Source organism: Triticum urartu, chromosome 1 (assembly GCF_003073215.2).
Source record: "Triticum urartu cultivar G1812 chromosome 1, Tu2.1, whole genome shotgun sequence".
Taxonomy (NCBI): Eukaryota; Viridiplantae; Streptophyta; class Magnoliopsida; order Poales; family Poaceae; genus Triticum; species Triticum urartu.
Window position 1 is genome coordinate 512,456,877 of NC_053022.1, and position 8,387 is coordinate 512,465,263.

Genomic DNA, 8,387 nt, shown 5'->3' on the forward strand with positions numbered 1-8,387 from the left:
ATATATATCAAGGGAATACCTAGAACTCATCTAAATGAGATATAATTTGGTCTCATTCACCTGAAAATCAAGAACAAAACAACCCACGTCAGCACACACGTATCTTATAGCATCACATCCAATGGCTATAAAAGGTGAATGAGACCAAAGTATATCTCATCTGGATGAGTTCTAGCAAAACTGATATATCAAACCCAGCAAGGAATTCAGGCATCCATCCCCTGACCTGACCCTCCCAGCTACATCCGTCCTCGTGTCCTAGGAGTTCTTGACCGATCTCACCTCCCCGCCGCATCCATTGATCCCTCGTCCGCCCGTCTTAGTTTCCTCTCACCCTTCTCGCCTGGCTTTCCGATCGCCCGCTGCACAACGGATGGAGTGCGCCGACGTCTTGATCGCCGTGGGCCGCCGGTCGACGTCGCCTTCCCCGTCCTCCTCGTGGCAGCCGGGGAGGTAATGGAGCAAGGCGCTGACCGTCATCCGGACGTGCCACAGGCTAGCCAGACTCGGCATTCTGTCCGCGGAGCACCTCCTCCTACGTCACCATCAAGATCCACCACGACGGCAGCGACACCGACGCCCACTCGTCCGGTAACGCCGCTGATGACGAGCTTTTCAAGGGCCTGGTCAAGGAGAAGCGCGACGACTGCTTCCGCCGCCTCGGGGGCGGCCGGCGCTGGCATCGCAGCCGCGTTGGCGTCCCACGCCGAGCGCGGCATCCGCGGGGACGGCGACGACGTGCGGCGCCGCAGGGAGTCGTTCGGCGGGAACACGTACCCCAAGCCCAGGCCCAAGAGCTTCTTCAGCCACGTCTGGGACGCGCTCAAGGACGTCTTCCTCATCGTGCTCCTCGTCTGCGCCGCCGTCTCCCTCGGCTTCGGCATCAAGGAGCACAGCCTCAAGGACGGCTGGTACGACGGCGTAAGTATCTTCCTCGCCGTGTTCCTCGTTGCTGCCGTGTCCGCCGTCAGCAACCACAGCCAGGCCAAGCGGTTCGACAAGCTAGCCAGCGAGTCCAACAATATTGCCGTCACCGTCGTCCGCGCCGGCCGGAGGCAGGAGGTCTCCATATTCGATGTCTTGGTCGGCGACGTGGTGATACTCAAGATCGGCGACTCGGTGCCGGCGGACGGGGTGTTCCTGGAGCCCCGCCCGATCGAGATCGATGCCGAGAAGAACCCCTTCCTCACCGGCAGCATGAAGATCGTCGATGGCTACGGCCGGATGCTCGTCACCGACACCTTGTGGGGCGAGATGATGAGCGGAGCGCCTCGAGCGCCTCACCTCAAGCATTGGCAAGATCGGCGTCGCCGTCGCGGTGCTCGTCTTCACCGTGCTCACCGCGCGCCACTTCACCGGCAACACCAAGGACGAGCAAGGCAAGCCGCTGTTCAACAAGGGCCACGTCACCTTCGACTCCGTGTTCAGCTTCCTCGTCGTCATTTTCCAGCAGGCCATCACCATCATCGTCATCGCCATCCCCGAGGGCCTCCCGCTCGCCATGACGCTGACGCTCGCCTTCTCCATGAAGAGGATGGTGAAGGAGAACGCGCGGGTGCGCCGCCTGTCGGCATGCGAGACAATGGGGTCAGTCACAGCCATCTGCACCGACAAGACCGGAACGTTGACGCTCAACCAGATGAAGGTGACCGAGTTTTGGGTCGGCACCGACAAGCCCAGAGGTGCCACGGCGATCGCCGGGAGCGTCGTTACCTTGCTTTGCCAGGGAGCTGGGCTCAACACCACGGGAAGCGTTTACAAGCCGGACAACGTGTCGCCGCCGGAGATAACAGGCAGCCCGACGGAGAAGGCGCTGCTGTCGTGGGCCGTAGCGGACCTCGGCATGGACGTCGACGCGTTGAAGAGGAGCTGCAAGGTGCTGCACGTCGAGGCCTTCAACTTGGACAAGAAGCGCAGCGGCCTGATGATCAAGGACAACGCTACCGGCACGGTGGTCGCACACTGGAAAGGCGCGCCGCGGAGATGGTGCTGGCGAACTGCTCGATGTACGTGGACACGGACGGGGCGGTGCCAACTCAGGGTGGAGCAGAGGAGAAACCTCGAGATGGTGATCAACGACATGGCCATCGGCAGCCTCCGGTGCATCGCCTTTGCCTACAAGCAACTCAACGGCACTGAGCAATCAAAGATTGACGACGACGGTCTGACATTGCTGGGCTTCGTCGGGTTGAAAGACCCGTTGTAACGCTCTCGATGCGGCTATATCTTCTACGTGTCAAAGCACGACTTAGAGGCATAACGCATTGAAAGCAATGTCGCAAGTAAGGCAATCGTCACAACATCCCATGTAATTTAGATAATAAAAGGGTAAGGTACATAGTTGGCTTACACTCGCCACGTCAAACAAAGTACATAAATAGCATTAAATCATCCAATCACTCATGGCCCGACTACGGTGCCAAAATAAAAGATCAACCCAACATGCGACATGGTCCCGATCGCCCCAACTGGGCACCACTACTGATCATCATGGAAAGACACGTAGTAGCGGCGTGAGTCCTCGTCGAACTCCCACTTGAGCTCAAGCGCGTCATCTGGAACGGAGTCATCAGGCCCTGCATCTGGTTTGGAAGTAATCTGTGAGCCACAGGGACTCAGCAATATCGCACCCTCGCGATCAAGACTATTTAAACTTATAGGTAAGGCAAGGTAATATGTGGAGCTGCAGCAAGCGACTAGCATATATGGTGGCTAACCTGTTCGCAAAAGAGAGCGAGAAGAGAAGGCAAAGCGCGAACGAATAACTAGAGAACAACCTGCGGCAAGCATTACTCCAACACCGTGTTCACTTTCCGGACTCCGCCGAGAAGAGACCATCACGGTAACTCACACAGTTGATTCATTTTAATTAAGTTAAGGTTCAAGTTATCTACAATCAGACATTAACAAATTCCCATCTGCCCATAACCGCAGGCACGGCTTTCGAAAGTTCAAATCCCTGCAGGGGAGTCCCAACTTAGCCCATGACAAGCTCTCACGGTCAACGAAGGAATATACCTTCTCCCGAGACATTCCGATCAGACTCGGCATCCCGGTTCTACAAGACAACTCCGACAATGGTAAAACAAGTCCGGCAACACCACCCGCTGTGTCGACAAATCCCGATAGGAGCTGCACATATCTCGTTCTTAGGGCACACCGGATAAGCTAAGCGTACGGGAGCCAACGTAACCCAAGTTGCCAAGGGACGGCCCCGCACGGTGCTCTAGGTTGGACCAACGCTTAGAGAAGCACTGGCCCGGCGGTTTAAACTAAAGATGACCCTTGAGTCCGCGAAACCCAAGGGAAAAGGCTAGGTGGCAAATGGTAAAACCAAGGTTGGGCATTGCTGGAGGAGTTTTATTCAAGGCGGACTGTCAAGGGGTTCCCATTATCACCAAACCGCATAAGGAACGCAAAATCCAGGAACATAACACCGATATGACGGAAACTAGGGCGGCAAAAGTGGAACAAAACACTAGGTGAGAGGCCGAGCCTTCCACCCTTTACCAAGTATATAGATGCATTAAGATAACAAGATAATATAATGATATCCCAACAAGTAAACAATGTTCCAACAAGGAACGATCTCCAATCTTCACCTGCAACTAGCAACGCTATAAGAGGGGCTGAGCAAAGCGGTAACATAGCCAATCAACGGTTTGCTAGGACATGGTGGGTTAGAGGTTTGACATGGCAATTTGGGAGGCATGATAAGCAAGTGGTAGGCATCGTAGCATAGGCATAGCAAAAGAGCGAGCATCTAGCAAAGCAAAGATAGAAGTGATTTCGAGGGTATGATCATCTTGCCTGCAAAGTTGTCAGAGTTGACTGGATCCTCGAAAGCAAACTCAACGGGATTCTCGTTAGCGAACTCGTCTCCCGGGTCTACCCAAACAAGACAAACATGATGCAAACATGGTATGCTATGCGGGATGCGATATGTGATGCATATGCAAGATTTGACAAGGAATGAATGAACCTGGCTTCAACTTGGAAAACCAAGTGTGCTACTGGAAAGGTGAGATGATTTCGCTTGAAAACGATATAAAGATCACCGGAATCGGAGACACGGTTTGAAAATGGCAAGCAATTCAAATATGGCACCGGTCTGGGATAAACAGCAAGTAGCCATCTAAATGCAACAAGACAAACATGCTACAGCACCCAAACATGGCAACAAAATACATGCCAGGGATCCATTCATAATGCTTAACAAAAGATGAACACCGAGATACGGCCAATTCATCCATTAACAGGTTCAAACAAGCATGGCAAAAGTGCAATTGGTAAATAGATTTCAGACTTAGTGAAATTAACACTTGTCTGGAATTTCAGATCAGGTAGCACACTTTGGAGCATGAAAACTATATGCTACAGGAACTTAACATGGCAAAGTAAAGCATGGCATTGCGCTACTCAAAGAGCTTAACAAAAGTCCCTTAGTGACCTTGAGCCAAAAGGGAACAAAAAATACAATTGCAAGTATGTGAACATGGCAAAAACATAATCAGATCATAGACTTAGTGAAAAACTGGAACATGCAAATCAGATATCAAGTAGGCATGTTTACGAGCTTGATGCACTCACTATAGAGCATGAAATGACAATATAAGCATACACCCATCAAGAATACACATTATACAAGCTAGACATGGCAAAAACAATAACATAGCATGCACGGATCAACTACAACATCCTCGGCAAAATCGCTAACAAGTAGACAATCTGCCCAGATTCACGAAATAGCAAAAGTAGAGCTCGATTGACTCAAGTTAGGGTGCTTCATAATTGCAAAAAAAACATGGATGGATAGAGCACTACAATATTAACAAAACATCTTTACTAATCATCCTCAAAAGAGGCATGGATCACTAGGAAACAACATGAACATATGGCATATTGATATAAACAAACCAAGGACTTAGTGGAATTGCTAAGTCCCTGAAATCAACATTAACGAATGCTCCACTTTGCAAGCTTGTGCTAATCACCACACACATCACAAAAATACATGGGTTGCATCTCTGGAAAGATGGCAACGCATATAACAAAACTCATGAAGAGCTCAGGGGCATATCATGCACACATTAATCATGGCAAAAATGACAAATGGCTATTTGGAGCAGTAGATCTGACAATTATCTCAAATAACACTCTTCCAACAGCATTTCGGGCATCAAGATGAACTCAAATGAAAATGATGCAATGAGACGAAATGATGTACTCTCTGAGGCGAACATTTTGATATGCTATATGCCCAAAATGGAGCTAGGGATGCAAAGTTACGACACGATGAACATGGCAATTTAGTTAGGATTTCGGGAGAAAGTCAACCGAGGCAAAATTCTCGGATCCAGATCCAGCCCGAAGACACTGTAGCAGCGGCGCGGTTCCCGAGGTTCGACGGGGAGGTCGGCGCCGGAGTGGAAGAAGCTTGCCGGCGCGAGGGGGAGGAGGAGGCCGGAGTGGGCGAGGCGACCCGGGCGGTGCGGCGCGGCCTCCGGCGATGTGGGGCGGCGGCGCGGCGAGGAGATCCGGCGCGGGGGCTTGGTGCGGCGCCGGCCGGAGGGAGAGCCGGAGCTCGCCGGCGATGGCGTCTGCGGCGGCCGGACGTGAGGGAGGGCCGGGCGGCTCGCCGCGCGGGAGGAAGAAGGGAGGCGGCGGGCGGCGCGCCTCTTCGGGCCGGGAGGGCCGGACGCGGGTCCCGCGGGCCCTGGCGGCGGCGGCGAAGTGGGCACCCGGGCGGGCGAATCAGGCGGCGACAAGTGGCGGCGGCGGGGTGGAAATGGACATGTCCGTCGGTGGAATTTTTGTCCGGTCGCGAGGAGAGGGAGAGGGTTAGGGTTTCACCCGTGAATTTCGGAGGGGGTTCTATATATAGGCATAGAGGGAGCTAGGAGTGTCCAAATGAGGTGCGGTTTTCGGCCACGCGATCGTGATCGAACGCTCTAGATGATGGAGATGGTTTAGGTGGGTTTTGGGCCAAATTGGAGGGATGTTGGGCTGCAACACACACGAGACCTTTTCGGTCCCTCGGTTAACCGTTGGAGCATCAAACGAAGTCCAAATGGTACGAAACTTGACAGGCGGTCTACCGGTAGTAAACCAAGGCCGCTTGGCAAGTCTCTGTCCAATCCGGAAATGTTTAACCCCCACACACGAAAGAAAGGTGGAAATGATCACCGGAGGAGAACGGAACGCCGGAATGCAAAACGGACAACGGGGAAAATGCTCGGATGCATGAGACGAACACGTATGCAACGCACATGATGACATGATATGAGATGCATGGCAACGACAACAACACACGGAGACAAAAATCCGAACCCGAGAAAATAAAATAACTTAACGCCGGAAACGGCAAGAGTTGGATTACATATTAGATAAATCATATCCGTGGTGTTACACCCGTGCCGACCAGAGGTCAAGGCCGCCATTGAAGCTTGCACCAAGGCAGGCGTCTCCGTCAAGATGGTCACCGGCCAAAACATCCTCACGGCCCGCGCGATCGCCAAGGAATGCGGCATCATATCCAGCCATGACCCCAACGGTATCGTCATCGAGGGGCACGAGTTCTGCGCCATGTCGCCGGAGCAGCAGCTGGAGATCGTGGACAGGATGCCCGTCATGGCGCGGTCCCTGCCGCTGGACAAGCTGGCACTGGTGCAGCGGCTGAAGGAGAAGGGGCACGTGGTGGCCGTGACCGGCGACGGCACGAACGACGCGCCAGCGCGCAAGGAGGCGGACGTGGGGCTTTCCATGGGCGTGCAGGGCACAGAGGTGGCCAAGGAGAGCTCGGACATCATCATCCTCAACGACAACTTCGACAAGGTGGTGACGGCCACGCTGTGGGGGCGTTGCGTCTACAACAACATGCAAAAGTTCATCCAGTTCCAGCTCACCGTCAACGTGGCGGCGCTCGTCATCAACTTCGTGTCCGTGATCACCACGGGCAAGATGCCGCTCACCACCGTGCAGCTCCTCTGGGTGAACCTGATCATGGACACCATGGGCGCTCTCGCGCTCGCCACGGACACGCCCACCAAGGCGCTCATGGATCGGCCACACGGCGCCGCTCATCAGCAACGCCATGTGGCGCAACCTCGCCGCGCAGGCGGCGTTCCAGATCGCTTTGCTGCTGGCGCTCCAGTACCGGGGCCGGGACGTCTTCGGCACCGACGAGAAGGGCAACGGCACCATGATCTTCAACGCCTTCGTGCTCTGCCAGGTGTTCAACGAGTTCAACGCGCGGGAGATCGAGAAGAAGAACGTGTTCGCCGGGGTGCTCAAGAACAGGATGTTCCTGGTCATCATCGCCGTCACGCTCATGCTGCAGGTGGTCATGGTGGAGGTGCTCACCAGGTTCGCCGGCACCAAGAGGCTGGGGCTGGGGCAGTGGGCCGTCTGCCTCGCCATCGCCGCCGTGTCGTGGCCCATCGGCTGGGCCGTCAAGTTCATCCCCGTGCCGGACCGGACTGTCCTCACACGCCAGAAATCGTCATGATTCATTCATACATACTATTTCACAATTTACTTAGCTTATGTAATTCTTTCATACATTTGTTTAGTATACAGTAATTATTTGTCGAACATTGGCTACTAATTCCTTTCCTACTTGGCAGAACCGCATTAGCTACGTACATGTCAGGCGACTGAATTTTTAAGTTTTGGTCAGTCAAATTTATGGCCGTTGATTTAAGGTGCTTTGTGAATGATTCCGTTATTTGTTCAGTGAAAAAAGTTCAAAATAAACTTTAAATTTATAGGCAAAAGCTAAATCAAACCCCGAACTCTCAATCCCTGAAATCAGCACACCGAACTCTATACTCCCGGTCTATTTTAAACCTTGAGAGGACTTGGCCGGTATTTGCTGAATTGGGCCGGCCCAGTAGCGCAGTCGCTCGTGCGCGCGCACTAGTCTTTTTTTTCTTTTATGCTTTCTTTTTATTTTTTCATTTCTATACATGTCTAATTTTTCTCAGTACCCAATGTACATTTTGAACGCACACATTAAATATTATTTTGAATTCTTTTTGATATTTTCAAATAGGTTATGGGCATTTTGAAATTAAATGTTTTCAAAACTTTTTTGGATACATGGTAATATTTTTTGAAATACATGTTTTACATTTTCTTAATGACAATACACATTTTACAAAACTACATGAACAGTCTTTTACATGGTTCAACATTTTCAAATTCACATACACTTTTTTCTATTACATGTCACGTATATTCTGTTAAATGTCACATTTTTATAAAACACGCACACATTTTCGTTACATTGTACATACATTTTTTTTAAATGTCACAAACACATTTTCTGAAACTCGTGAACATTCTTGAAATGTTACAATTTTTTGAATGTACGAAACATGTTTTTT

General features: G+C 51.8%; 1 pseudogene; it reads left to right on the forward strand.

The window, feature by feature from the left end:
* The first annotated feature begins 373 nt into the window (after positions 1 to 373).
* Positions 374 to 7,507, forward strand: LOC125537107 (annotated as a pseudogene).
* Positions 7,508 to 8,387: the final 880 nt, after the last annotated feature.